This window comes from Amblyomma americanum, chromosome 6, assembly GCF_052857255.1.
Source record: "Amblyomma americanum isolate KBUSLIRL-KWMA chromosome 6, ASM5285725v1, whole genome shotgun sequence".
Classification (NCBI taxonomy): domain Eukaryota; kingdom Metazoa; phylum Arthropoda; class Arachnida; order Ixodida; family Ixodidae; genus Amblyomma; species Amblyomma americanum.
In genome coordinates, this window is record NC_135502.1 from 122,576,487 (window position 1) to 122,592,186 (window position 15,700).

Here is a 15,700-nt window from a genome sequence, read left to right on the forward strand (position 1 = left end):
GAAGCCGTTCTTCGACGCTTTCAAAAAACGCGGCTCGGTCATTAACCACATTAGGAGCGTAGAGGCAAACAATGCGCCAGTCTATGTTACTGAGCGAAAAATCGATGGACACGTGTCGACCCGACAAGCACGAATGATGACCGTGTACATCTATTCCCGGCAACTTCTTAACAAAAAGAATACAGCCAGCCGATGTGCCTACAGCATGGCTAACGACGGCAAAATACCTAGACGTGAAACGTCGCACCATGCTCCCGGTCTCTTCCTCACCATCGACTTTACTCTCCTGCACTGCCAGTATATCAATATCTTGCTCCGGTATAAGTCTGTACAGCTGGCTTTGTTTTCTTTTACCTGCCAGGCCTCTGACGTTTAGGGTGGCGACTTTAAACGGAGTTGCAGAAGCCATTTTAACTTAGGAAGAAGAGACCGAAAGCACGGTGCTTACCTCCCGCGCCTAGCATGTCGCTAGACGATGCCGTCGCCGCCGGTGTCATCCGGCGCGAGCACGTGCTCTTGGTCAGGAGGCGCCTTGTCGCCGCCACGCTTCTCAGCCGGAACTTTTGGGCGCGGTCTCAGACCGGCCCGTCGTGCTTGGGGCGTCTTTGCCGGCGGTTCCCCGACGCTGGGCTCCACTGCCTTCTCCCCGTCGGCCTTGGTCTCGGCGTGTGGCCGCTTCGCAGGTGTAGTCACGCCGACGTTCATGCGGGAGTCGTCCTTTTCGTCGTGGCTCTCGCTGGCGGCCTTCCGTTCCACGTGCACGGACGAGCTCGCTCCATCTTTGGGCGTTTCCACAGGCGTCGAAGATGGGTCAGTAGCTGGCGACCCGCTGTCCTGAGCCACAGCCGTGTCGGTGTTGCTACTCGCAACAGCTGGCTGCACCGCCACGCCCTCCGCTTTGCCCGTGTCGTCGGCACCGCTCGCTGCCTCCTCTGCTTCGACGACGTCCATCAGTTCTGCGGAGACGCTCGCTGCTACATGCCCGGTGGCCGACGCGTAGGTACGAACGCAGTCAGCCTCAGAGTGTCCATAGCGCCGGCATTTCGAACACCTGGGCACCTTGCAATCGCGGCGAACATGCCCCGTGCCGCCGCAACGAAGGCACTGCATCGGCCGCCCGGGAACCACCACGAGAGCCAACTCGCCAGCGACTCGTACCTGGTGGGGCAGGTCGTCCACCTTCACACCTGGCTTCAGTTTCAGAAGCACGGTCCTCGTGGTGGACCCCTTCTCCTTCATGCCGGCGACGCGCCAACGCTCCCGGGTGACCTCGGTCACGTTGCCGAACGCCACGAATGGCGTACGGATGTCCTCGTCGGCGACGCCGTGAAGCATCCAGTGGAGGCGCAGCTTTACCTGGTGGTCTTCTGGATCGAAAACAATGCAGCGGCGTCCCTTGACTTCCAGCTCCTTCGTGGCGGCCAGTTTCTTTGCGGCGTCAGCGGTGCTGAAGGTCACCGCCCACACGTGGTTTATCCGGTACGCCCCCAACGCCACGACGTCGGGGAGCGCACCAGCGTTGGCGAGGGCGTCCCTGAAGTCTTCGACCCTGTAGGGTCTCGCACGCACGTCCCCGTGCAGAAAAACCGTGTTTAAAACCACACGTCCGGTAGGCAGGGTAGGCAGGACGATCTCGTAATCCTTATCAGCGTCGCTGGCAAACCTGTTTCCGCGGCCGGCAACGGCCGCTATCGCCGCTCCGTGGGAGCTCATGATCCCGCGTCCGTCACGCTCGGTGGCCGGAAGTAGAATCAACAACTGAGCTACGGCGACGGCTGTCCAATCTGCCGCTCTCGTGGGTATTTATGTTCATTGGGTGTAAGCGAACCTTGAGCGTGTTCACCAGCACCACCCTCGACCATAGCGGCGGACGTAGCACGTCCTGTAATACCGCGAATGTGACGTGGAACGTCATCTAACGGCGAGAGCGGAAACTGTGCGAGAGCCCTCTTAAGCTACCTATGGCATCAATTGAGACTGCCAGAACCGAGACCCTCGTTAAGCTATTAGCAGATAAGTTAAATGAAATGAGGGGCCCGTTTGACAAACTTATGAAGGGAGCAAACTGTCACCGAAACCAAGGTGCATAGGGGAATTTTTTTTTATGTGTTGGGCTTATCAGTGGGATATTATAGTACTTAGATTAATAAATCGTAATAAATCGTAGCTCAGTTGGTAAGAGCACCGGACGCGATATTCGGAGGTCGTGGGTTCGGATCCCACCGGCGGCATGATTGTTTTTTCTGCCGCTTTATAATTATTTTCTTTAAACGATTTATTAATGTGAGTACTATAATATCCTAATGATAAGCACAACACATAAAAAAATTCCCTTGACCTCCATTGTAGCTCCATTGTAGCTAACATTGTCCTCTTGTGTAGCTAAGTTGATGGAGAAGCTGGTAAATGAACGCTTATCGTGGTGGCTTGAGGACAACAAGGCACTGCCAACATGCATGACAGGATTCCGCCGAGGTCTTAGTGCCCAAGACAGCGTCTTAGACTTGGTGAGTCACAATGAACACAGGAGAGCTTTCGGCCTTTCCACCTTAGCCATTTTTCTTGACGTTGCGAAAGCTTACGACAACGGGCCTCAAAGCTCAATTCTAAACAGTTTGCAAGGCATCGGCGTACAGGGCCATATGTTATGATTCATTTACAAGTTTACAAGTGATCGCGCGGATCGTGTACGGTTAGGGAGTACCTTAAGCACCGAAAGGGTTCTTTCACGAAGTGTGCCTCAAGGAAATGTTCTTTCTCCCACGCTCTTTAACGTCGTAATCGCTGGCTTTCCCTATTCGTTGCAAAAAACTTGCAGGCAAGTGCGTATGTCAATATATGCTGACGACATCTGTTTTTGGATTACTGGCTACCAACACATGCGATTAGCCCTGAAGGCTCGACAGGCTCTACTTTCGGCGCAAGCTTACTTTCAAGGTGTGGGATATTCTCTGTCAGGGGAAAAATCCGGCTTTGTTCTGTTTCCAGGTGTACGAAAACGTCAAGCGCGGTTGAAGATAGACCTCGGTCACTATTGCATCCGTCAGTTCAACCACACGTGTTTCCTGGGCGTCATTATTGACTCCCGTCTACAGTGGCGAAAAGCTGTAGACGCAATTGTTTCATCTATATCTTCTCGTCTCAATTTGATGCGTAGAATTGCACGTGAGCAATGGGGAAACCATCCTTCTTCAATGGTCAAACATCATGAAGCGCTGGTGGTCAGCCGGATAATGTGTTAATTACCTTTATTTTCCCCCTCGGCATCACAACTTGAACGTCTCGAAGTTGTCCACAGAAAGGGCCTAAGAAGAGCCATTGGAGCTCCTCAGGCGGCTGCGAATAAGGCAGTACTTCATGAGTCTCTATCGAAACCTCTTAGCCTTAACGCTTCTCAGAGACTACTAATGCATCTGGGCCGCCTAGGAGAGACAGTAGGTGGGCGATTCCTTCTCCAGCGGCTCTGCAAGAGATATGATCGGAAGGCTTACTTGGCACTCAATACTCTTAGTTCTTTAGGACTTAATGTCCGATTGCAAAGGAAACGGTTGGGACCCCCCTGGTCTTTTCCGACCCTCGACATTAACGTCACAATTCATTATGTGAGCGCACACTTGGAAAGAGAGTATGGCCGCCATCTTCAAATTTTCACGGATGGTTCTGTGGACAAGGTCAAACAAGCTAGCGCAGCGGCTTTTTACATTCCTTTTTTTGGACTGTAAGTGGTCCGTACGCTTTACTGCTGTCTTCTCCTCCACAACGGCTGAAAGTGTTTCTATTGAGGTGGCTTTACGGAAGATAGGGTATTGTTGGGCTCAACATGTTGTCATTATGATTCAAAATCTGCCCTTAGGATGTTAGAGCGCGTACTCCCTACTGACGCCTTCTCCATAAGCTCTCCGCGATTGGTGCAGAATCTTCACAGCAGAGGATTTCCTCTATAATTCCAATGGTTGCCCTGTCACACAGGAGTCAACGGTAATGAGGTGGCAAACAATCTCGCCTATAAAGCTCTCTCAGTTATTCCATCAAAAGAAGTATCTCAAGATGGGAAATCTCTACAGGAAGATGGTGCTCGATCATTTCAGTAACCTGTGGAGTGCGCCCCACAAGCCATTTGTGACCAAGGGAATGAGAAGATCTCAGGCGACCCTAATACATCGAATTCGCATGGCCTCTGCTCGCACTCCTGCATGGATGCATAAGACGGGCATAGCATCGTCCTCGCTCTATTCTTTATGTTGTGTGTGCGGGGATATCGACCATCATATAATGTATTGACCAGAGTACAACATGGAAAGGTATGTGATGTTCGCTTCCTTCAAGAAGACAGGAATCCGTTACAGTACAGATCAGGACATTGTCTACCCGAGTAGAAACCAGACACACAGAATGGAGGCTGCACGCCTTCTTTTAACATTTCTGCAGGACACAGATATCTTTTCTAAATGGTGACAGCAGGAACGGACTATGGCCTACTGTGATTGAATGTGTGCGTAGATGGTTTCTTCCGGAGTGGACTGCGTCATACTGTGAGAGAATGTGTGTATGGATTGTGGCACTACAAAGGCCTATGTTCTACTGTGACTGAATGTGTGCAGAGATGGTGCCTTCCGGAGTGGACTATTGTGAACTGTGTGGATTGATTGTGTGCATAGATGGTGACTGCGGGAGAGAATGTGTGCTATTATAAGAGACTGTGCGCATAGCGGGGTAGGTGCGACAGGCTTTAGGACATTGTTAATATAGAAGGGACGCTACAGTGGAGCAATTGCCGGCAGATAAAGCAAGGCTAACACCACCTGTAGCATTCGACACCTCAACTCAACTCAATTACGCGGTCACGGGACTTACTATACGGACAGAAATAAACGAAGAACTTTTTGTTATTTGGAGAGCAGTGCAACCTTTTCTTTTATAGCCCCTCGTACAATACAAATCGGAGCAAGCGATGATTCAGACCAAGGTCGTTAGGGTGCTGCTTTATGTTCATAGTAAGACTACAATGGTTGGCTTTGCCCACCACGTTGCGGAACCACTTTCCAATTTATGTAATTTCAACGAAAATAGAAAGATACGACTGTACTGGTTTGGTTTATGTGAGCTTAACGTCCCAAAGTGACTCAGGCTTTAAGAGACGCCGTAGTGAAGGGCTTCCGGAAATTTCAACCACCTGGGCCTCTTTAACGTGCAGTGACATCCCACAGTACACGTGTCTCTAGAATCTCGCCTCCATCGCAATTCGACCACCTCAGCCGGGATCGAATCCGCATATTTCGGGTCAGCAGCCGAGCGCTATAACCATCAAGCCACCGCGGCTGCCATGACGACTGTACTGAACTATTCACAGTGTGAATGAAAACATTTCACACCAGTGCCTCCAACAGGCTTTTTTCTAGAGTGGAATTTAGTGGATGTATTTTTGCGCTGCAGCCAGTTTTTTGCAACCTCACTAAACTGAAATCACGGTTCATTCCAGGAAACAAGGCTTAGAACTTGGGAATTCAATAGCCTTACTAGGTATGATTTCTACATGCCTTACTCTACACTCTGATGATCTGACAGATTAGGGGCTGATAATGAAAATGCTAAACGCGGTGCCACGGCTTCCGGGACGAGTGGTTACCCGCACGGCCCGACCAGTGCCTGCTTGTTAGCGCCCTATACAGGACGTTTAACCTAAATCCTTACGCATTTTTTTTTTAAAATATCCTTTTTATATATGAAGGACGCTTTTTTATCAGCATAGCATTGTCAGCGGTGTAGTACATCGCGGTGTCGGAGGTGTGCGGCTCCGCGCCTTTCGTGTTCGCCTCGTATCTCCAGACTGAAGAAACTACGCCTTCCCCGCGAACCTTCACCCTAAGAACAAGCGCTCTAAAACAGGAATTCATAACGGGCTGCGCAGAAGAAAGCTTTAGCCCGGAGTACGGTTCGAGCCATTAATCTCGACCTCAGACCATGCATCTTGCCCCCCTTCGTCCTCACTTCAACATGTCATTCCTCCCTCACCCTCTCCCTCACGAATTTTCATGTTCCCATCCATCTCACCCTCACCTAACCGAGTGAAATCCTCATGCGGTGAGGGAGAGGACGCTCTCATGAGGGCTGGCTCTCGTAACCTCACAATGACCGTGAGCGTCCTGCGGGAGTCCAGTTGCGAGCAAAACGATCAAGGCCACTCCGAGGAGTGACGTTTACGTCGCGTAGTAGGCTCTTAGCGTGGATCGCCCGCGATCCGATTCGCTCATCTCAATCCACCTTTAAAGGGACAGTGAGGAGAACTCTATCAAATGTTTTTTTTTAGCAAAATCTAATAGTTCGTCATTTCATGGCTTTGTTGCCGCTTGTCCGGGAGCGAAAGATGCGTTTATTTCAAAAAAATTTGTATTCGAAGCTCAAAATTTTTTTCCCGCCGCTCCGATTCAAACTCGAGAACTCTTATGACGTCCCGGCGAACTCTTATGACGTCATAAGACGCAGTGGCGTGAACGTGACGTAAACGCAGATTCCATGATTTCTGGCGGCTAGCGGTGCGGTCTAGCAGCTGTCGAAATGAAAGCTATCGCCGCCGCACGTTGAAGGCATCTATCGGGGGTCGCTACCGTCGCTTCGTTTACGTTTTCACGGGCGTCTTGCCAGCGTTACGTTGGATCCCGTTCCCGAACCCGACGACGAAGTTCTCGCAAAAACTCCGGCCTGGATTTCAGCGACCTCAGCCCCACATAGCGTGCGATGCTTTTGAGGGAGCATGGTTAGGTTAGGCGCCGGCTGGTGGTTTCCCCCTTCCGCCGTGAGCAGCCGTTGCAAATTAAATATAACCCCAGTGCGGGAAGTCGCGAGAGGCCAGGACAAGGTCGGAGCGTTGCGCCCATCAGAGGCTGGCCGGGGCTTCGGGGCCAACGGATTGTGATTCCTTGAAGGGCGCGGTATCACTGTTAAGCAGACGGCATCGAGGTCTCCCACGGTTGCAAGCGCCTGCTGCAAAAGCGGCTGCTGTAAAATCTTCTATTTTGGATAGTATTTACGTGTAGTGTAACCGAACCTTGTGCGTGTTCACCAGGGCCTCCCTTGGTGACAGCGGCGGACGTAGTAGGTGCAGTATTACCGCGAGTGCCACGTAGGAACGTGGTCGAATGGTGAGGCGAAAGCAGTGCGAGAACCCTCTTATGCTACCTATGGCATCAAGACTGCCAGAATCGAGGCCCTCATTAGCTATTGAGCAGACAAGGGAATGTGAAAGAGAGGATCATTACGACATACATTACATAAACCAGCATTCACTGAAACTAAGAAGCACAGGTTTTTTTTTATTGCCTTCCTTCACGTGTGATCAATGGTTAGTCTTTTTGGTTTTGCTTGCAAGAACAGAGCGATCGTTTTTGGAAAAGCGTCATTCTCAGATATATCCTGCAGGTGCCAGCCAGTTTTATGCGTTTTCACCATTCTGTTATGCGTTGCTAGATATTAAAAAAAACAAAACTTGAGTACAGCGAGTACAATCAATGCAACTACACAGGTTAATCATTCAAATACGTTTCATATTATTTTTAAATGCTTTTTTTTTTTGGTGTCGAGAATTCCCTGTCGTGTAAAGTTTGGTTAATGACAAATCGTACCTGAAAAATTAATTTCTGTTTCCCATATGTATTCCTAATTAGTGGAACGTTTTGTTTTTGTTGTCAGATGGCATATTACGGCAGGTTTGTCAGGTGGCGTGACACGCGGTCTCAAATGGTGGATATATAGTAGTAACGGAAAGGAACAAATATTATGCGCAGCAGAACGCTCATTTTTAAGCAGGGAATCTATGGGCAAATTTCGCGGCCTGCCATACTAGAGTTTAATGGCATAAGAGGCTTTTTTCGAGAATAAGCAACCTTTTAAAGTTTCCATGTGAAGCAGCACAAGATACCATCGACACCGTCGAATACAGACCGGACACTTTTGGATTCAGGGCCTGTCCAAGGAAACAACTCTTCGCACGATAACGCTTGTTTAATTATAAGTTCTGGACTGTCAACTTCAGGATGGTGTTATGGACGTGAAGTAATTCCACAAGCGAATTTTGTCCAAAATTGAACGGGTGGTTGAATAGCCGAGTTTCCTCCATTGTGTCTCTCCCCTAATGTTCTGTGTAATATGAATAGATCTATAAACTTCAGCGGTTCACCATACGCGCTTGTGCTGCTGCAGGTAATGCTCTTCTCAGCCACATGTGCGATTTCATGCTATACCTTAGCAACTGTATAGCCGAATCAGTTTGCTATCCCGAGCATTCTACAAGAGTGTGCCTCGAAGCTCAAAATTTAGGCGTTGCGCGAAGAACTCAATAATGTATAATGTTTAGGTATATGTATAATGTTTTTCTGCATAAAAGTATCATCATCATTATCATCATCATCATCATCAATAGCCCGACTAAAAGTCACTGCAGGACAAATTCCACCCCAATATTTCTCCAATTAAGCCTGTCCTGTGCAACCTGAGGCCTCCCTATACCCGCATACTTATGACTCTCATCCCCCCGCCTAACTCTCTTCCGCCGTCTCCTAACCTTGCCTTATTTTGGAGTCTTGTCCCTTACCCTTAACCACCATCAGTTATCTTGCCTTCGCACTACGTGCCCTGCCCAAGCCCATTGCTTCATGTTTTAGATTGCGAATAAGATGTCATTAACCCCTGATGTGATGCTGCCTGACCCACTCTGCTCTTTTCCTCTCTCTTAATGTTACAGCGATCATTTTCTTTGCCACAGCTCGCTGTACCGTCCTGAACTTAAGTTCAACTCTTTTCGTCAGCCTCCACGTTTCTGCCCTGTTTCGATAACTATAGTGTCACGTTTGCAGTATATTCACCGCAGTGGCGAGACGGGCGAGTTGGTCATACCTGTTGCAGCATCAGCGCAAAAGACGTAGACGCAAGAGGGAGATACACGGCGCGAGAGGTTATTCATTGCAATACATTACTTTCTTTCTATGCTTTCATGTAGCTGAGCGTACTAAGTATATTTTCCCTGAACTGCATAACATAGTACTATTGTAGTTTTTGGATATAAGTAGCCGCGAGTCGATTAGCGTTTTAAAATAGTCGTAGCTGGCATTCCTTCTAAGATTCAACCATTATGCTGATCAACAGTGCCCTTTCGTCACCAAGACGACGATGATGACGCATTTTACAGTCTCAAGGGCAACTTTGGGAAAATGACAAAAATCTTGTACCCGTTGTATCACCGGTGAGTACCCGGCAGCAATGGAGATCGAACCTCGCACCTTCTGCATACGGGACAAGCGCTTAAGCGTCTAGGCCACTGCTGGAGTGCTGTTCGCAAAGACAATATATTATATTCTGTCGCATGCCCCACCTATCCGCGTACGTTATAAGCGTTAGCCCGCAATTTTAGGCTTATAGTTTTTATTTATCAATTTATTAATTTATTTATTTTAGGATACTATCGCTTAGGGGACTTCACTTGTGTGGGATACAATGCACATAAGTAAATAAAACTCAATTACTCATTCGAAGATTCCAAAACAATCCAGAGAACGATTTTTTCACGCGTTCGCTGTCATATCAGATTGGAACATGATAGTATTCCTTGCGTGTCAGCTGGTATATATATGTTTGTCGTGCCTTTGAATAAATCAATTGTGAGTGGCGCTCCGTCCTCTTTATCTACCTTGTGGTCTGTCTGTTTTCGCGCCTGTAATCCAAAAAAAAAATTAACACAGCTGAAACCTTTAGGTACCAGAGTATGCAAAAGAACTTTTTAAACAATACCGGAAAGAAGCATCGACAGTGATGCCATTGAAGCTTGTTCATTAGGAAATTCTAATTAGTAACTGCTCGTTCAGGTACCAATGTAAATAACACAGATATAAATTCTTTGTAACCAAGCCCACTCTCAAACTCCTTGCGTATGGATGGCATTGAACTTAACGAACTACATTCAACATTAGCAACTATGAATAATAATAAAGCTGCATCTATAGATGAAATTACAGTACGTATGTTAGAAGAAAATATTGATATTCTGGGTCCAATGTTGTGCCACTTCTTCAATCACTCACCTCAAACCGCCACGTACCCAACGTCGCTAAAAATAGCCCGAGTTGTTCCAATGTACAAGGACGGTGATCGCTCAAGCCCTTCTAGTTATCAACCATTATCCGTGCTCGATGCCATTAATATACTTTTCGAGAAAATCCTTTCGAACCCAATCAATAGCTTTACACAAAAATACAACATGATTTGCCCACAGCAACATGGTATTCGGCCAAAACATTCAACCTCATCAACTGTGCAGTCTTTAGCCCACATTAAAAACTATGCTTTAAATGACCACGAACTTGTAGCTGCACTCTTTCTCGATTTAAAAAAGTCTTTCGATACGGTCGACCATTCCATCCTTTTGTAGAAGCAAAAGCACTACGGTTTTAGAAACATATTTTCGATTTGTTTTCTAGTTACTTCAGTGAACGTCATCAGATAGTTGTCATGAATAATGTCTTATCGCGACCACAATGTATTCATACAGGCGTGCCCCAAGGGTTTGTTTTGGGACCCATGCTTTCTTCTATATACGCTTCGGACCTTCCACGTGTCTTAAAAATTGGAGAAATGCCGATGTATGCAGATGACACCGCTATAATAATTACAGGCAACAGCATCGACGAAATACAGTCAAAAGCAAACGTAAATTTAGCAAGCGTCTCTAAATGGTTTTCAGCCAACAAGCTTGATGTAAATGTCAAGAAAACAAAATATACTATATTTCACTCCCTTAGAAAACAAGTAGATGTAAAATCTGTAAACATTAGTATCGACAACTCGCTACTAGAATATACTCTTTGTTTTAAATAACTTGACATAATCTTTGAGGGACACTTGCACTGCCAAAACATTTATTACCAGTGGGGGCGAAGGTGGCATCGGGGTGCTATAAACTGCTTCAAGCACGTGACTTTTTTGACACAAATGCATTACGTATTTTATATTCCTCCTTTATCAAGAGTCGTCTGTCATACAGTCTAGAATCATAGAGAAGGATCTACAATAGTTATCTCCAGCCAATCAGAAAATTGCAGAAACGATCATTACGAATCATAACGAATTCTCAGCAGCATCACCCCAGTAACCCATTATTCCACGACCTACGGATTTTACCCTTCGATTCAATACGCCTCCTAAAAACAGCAACTGTCGTAAACAGTATCGTAAGAAACAACCAGCCCTTCCATATGTCCTTCTCCCATATATCATCACGTACTACCAGAAATGTAGCATTAGGCAACTTTAATCTACCGCCCACACACAACATTTATGGAGAACGACGGCTCTCTTTCATTGGTGTTCAGATATGGAATACTCATCTACAAGAAATAAAATACGCTCAAACTTTTGCACTTACACCTAAAAAATTCTTTCAGCGCATGCATTAATTACGTTAAAGGCCATCTGTCTGCTGTTAGCATCCGATTTATTATTGTAATTGAGCATGCACTATGTTTTTGCATTGAAACGACTGCTCCATGTTATGCTTTATGTTTGCCATTTGTATTATGTATATATCGCGCTCTCCTCTCTACCCAGATTTTATTGTGCATTTGACGAAGTGTCTGCATTGTAGAATTTCATTTTTTTAGACGCATAAGTAGTCTACGGCTGAGTCCAAAAAGTGCTGGACACAATTGTATTGTGTATTTATGGATAAATAAAGAATTTTAATTTAAATTTTAATTTGAAAGAACGCTTTTAGCAGTTGCTGCCTGTCTAAATAAGTTTGCTGCGTCACTATGCTTCTACCTATAGTGATATAAGCTGCTGAAATATATGACGGCCGATTTGCTAGTTGAGCCAAATGCGAATTGGGTGCGCTAGCAATTTTTCGCCGCTGTTTCGCATTGTTTATCTTGGTTTTGCATTGTTTATCGTGGTTATGCTTTCATATTCACAATACAGCTCAGTGATCAGAGTCGTAAGTGAAGTGTATTCTGTCTGTCGTGTGTTTGCATGACATGAATGAAGCAGAGTAGATACATAGCACTATCATAATTAAAGCCGTTCTGTACATGCATACCAGTTACGGCTCTCATTATGCAGAAAATCCGGCGCCATCGGCGTTGTGGTCATCGTTTGCTGTGGCTGCGTTCTAAGAAAAGAGAAGGTGGCCTACCTGTCACCTAGGCCACGTGAAGTTGTGACGTCATCACCTGTTGACCAGCGAACACCTGTTACCTGTTAAAGATCACCTGTTAACCGGAGGACCAGGAAGACGAAGATTTTTCTCTCGATTTCAGCTTGGGTGCTAGTTCTCTAAAACAAATTATTCCCATAAGGTCTCTCTTTTATTCACTATTAATAAGCTTAATAGATTTTATCCGTGATACACGGCCTCTTTGTACTGATGAAAGCTAGTTATCTGTTATTAAGACTTCTGCCACTGTAGGGCAGAATTATATGCTAGGCCAGCTACTTTCCTTTCTGCCATTTATAATATGTTCATACTTTTTTGTGAGAGGGTTCCAAATAAGCGGTGCAGAGTCTGAAATCAGCAGAATTTGTTTTGTGTTCAAGCAGACGGAGAGATTGATTACAGTCTCAAGCCCTCAGAATGAACACGCAGGAAATGTTACGAAGCCAATGTGATCAGCCTGGGGCATACATTACTGATCCAGACTAAGAGATACCGATAGTCTGTTACTGCGGATAAAAATCTGTTATGAATAGGGAATTCAGACTTCAGTCTGAATTTATTCTATGTGCCTGATATAACACTACTTTGTTTAGAAATTTCGCGTCATTTGCAACGCCTTTCCACCAGGCAACAAATTGTTGCGTAGGATTATTTAGCTGCAATTGTTTCTTGGTGTCGCATAGTACAAAGGTGGAGCATAGTACAAAGTTACCAGCGCAAAGGTTGACCGTAACGGGAAAACCCATCGGAATATTGTTATAAACAAGAGGAAAAGAAGAATCCCAGGGACTGATCTATGGGGGAGAGGAAAAACCACAGTCTACTGAAAATGGTTCAGAATGATGATTGCTATACTGTTTATTGTGACACGCTTTGCCAGAAGATTTTTAAATAGGCTCTGATACACTTACTTAGCAGAGTACATCACTAAGGGCTTGACACAATCAATAAACGTATGCATAAACCACATCTGAAGTTTAAAAATATCAACGTTTAGAAGGAAAAACCAATAGGTAGGCCGGGTAATTCACTGACTCGATCAAACGCAAGCAACATCAAAGCTCATCATTTGAAGCGACAACCAAACTACAAAATCTCAAGCTCTGGTCATTGGTATACCTTTTTTGTCATATGCTTTAAATGATTTACGCTGGAACAGCTTTAAGGAAGTGGAGGAGTACCAGGCTATTTTCAAAAGAGAACGTGTAATAATTTGAATGCATTTGCTAAAAATCTAATGAAAAAACCCGCACTAAAAAACGAAATTATCCAGCTTAGGTGCTTGAAGGCGTTATTAAAGTATGTTGCCGGACAAGTTGTTTTCGCATTTTGGAAAAAGACAGGACGATAAGTTTTGCGATAAGTGTCATCAACTAGAAGGCACAGTAAGTGTGAAAGTGGGCCTAGATGCATGTGCTTCACTTTCGGAATAAACAGTTGGAAGATGGCGCCTGTCCTTCGTGTCCACGTCTTCTTGTGCGCGTACTTGTAGTGTCATGTCTTTTTCAAAAATGAAAGCATTAGGACAGTACACGCCGACACGCTTTCAAGAATCATGTTTTAGATGCTATCTTTGAAAGGAGATCTCCTTTGTTAAAGGAATCCTCGGCCGCATTTGACAGTGATGCCATCCTCAGCACAAAGGGGCAACAGTCTTTTCTGATGTTGAACTTCACTGATTGTCAGCATTCAGCTCCCTCTTCCACTTGCAATTTCTCGTTAGTTCATTGCCTCTCCGCAGTTTGGCAAAGTTCTCTTATTCCTATTTTCATTTCATAAGCATAATTACCAATTAGGGTAATATGAGGAGAGAGAGGTCATCATCAAACATTGTAAAAGCATTACATCGTGTCATGAGAAGTTAATAACACCAGTCACTTAAAAACAAATGAAAGCTAACAAGCTCTTTTTTTAAACACCTAGGACAACAAAATGCAGTAAGTGCGGTATACACAGATAGCTTATATAGTGGTGCGCATGCCTCAGGGGCATGATAAACAGAAAGAATAGTTCAAATATTTAAGCACCACAATCTAAAAATCAAAAAACGATTGAGAGAAAAATAAAACGAAAAAGAGGAACTCCTAATTCAGGTCAGTAACCCTGCATATGCACTTAGCAGCGTGGCAAAAAAGTATCGTCCGATATATCGTTGTTCACGATGCAAACAATACGGCGACGGCAGAGCTAAAGCTGTCTCCTCCGATTTGGCGTGAAACTGCATCGCATGCCGGAAGCCCTGCTTCTTCGTAACGAGTCAAGCCTCTCACTTAGAGTACTTCCTCCCACGTTTAATGCTGCCTGGACAGCAGTAAAGAATCATATTTTAGAGGAGGAGAACTTAGAGGAGGAGAACATATATCAGTGACAAGTTTCTCTCGCTTCATTTCTCGCCATTGGAAGTCGAGTATTGAACAGAAACATCGCTCTGATACTCGAGCATTACTAAGTCTTTGAAAACGGTCTCGTAAGCGTCGCAGGGCAGAAGTGCAAACACTCCACTTTGATTTTCGTGACTAGTAGCGGCCGCCTCTTTGTGTCTGGCATTTGTTCTCAATATCACTGCAGCACGTTTTTTTTTTGTTCTGTTCCATGTCTTCGATTAAGGAGACTTTGATAGGCGTTGCGATTACCGAACTCTTTACTGCTGCGGCACCAAGTAAACTATTTCGTTTTATTTGTGGACACATCGGGAATTTTCAGAACAGTAGTACTCTCCCAACGAAATGTCGGCAAGCCAAGGTTCGTTGAACGGTGGCTCCGAGACGACCGCGTTTTTGATGCCGTTGTACTGGCTAGCAACTGAGGCTGTCGTTCCTTCGTCCTCCATGACCCTTTTTTCTTGCTTTACAGAGCGGCACTTGTCTTCGGGGCCGATGAGCGACTGTCATCAAAAGCCCTCGCTTAATAGGTCCAAAGCAAGCACATTGCTTTGATCTTTCCGCATCTTTTCCCCATTTTCTCATGTCGCAGATCTTAGATGCCGTGTTTCAAGGACATGTTTGTATAGGTGACAGAGATACCTTCTGGCTTAGAGGTAAGTCATCGCAGACGCCCGTTCTATTGTGTTGTAGCTGTGCCTTTGTCTGCTACCTTTCGCGAATCGTCCCGTGAGTACGAACTGCTCTCCAAAAGGATTCCTTGAAGCTGGTGGAATTCAGTTATTAAAGAGGCATCTGAAGTCAGGAGATAAGCTTCGAGTGAAGTACAGGGTGGGAAAAAGGACCAGGCTGGGGCAGGAATGAGTGAACACAGAATGGGGCATGTACCGAGAACGCAAGTGGCGTCTCGAAGAGGTTCGAAGAAAACGGCGACCGGTGTATGATGGAGGTTAGGAAAAAAAGAAGAGACGGCCCGAGGGAATTTTGAGATCATATGAATGACTTGAGCAGAAAGATTGAGAGCATGGCGTTTTATACGATATAACGAATGAATTATGGGGAACGTAGCTTTGCGCTTCATCGGCGCGTGAATTAGCCAGACATTTTAAGTAAACGGTAGGGT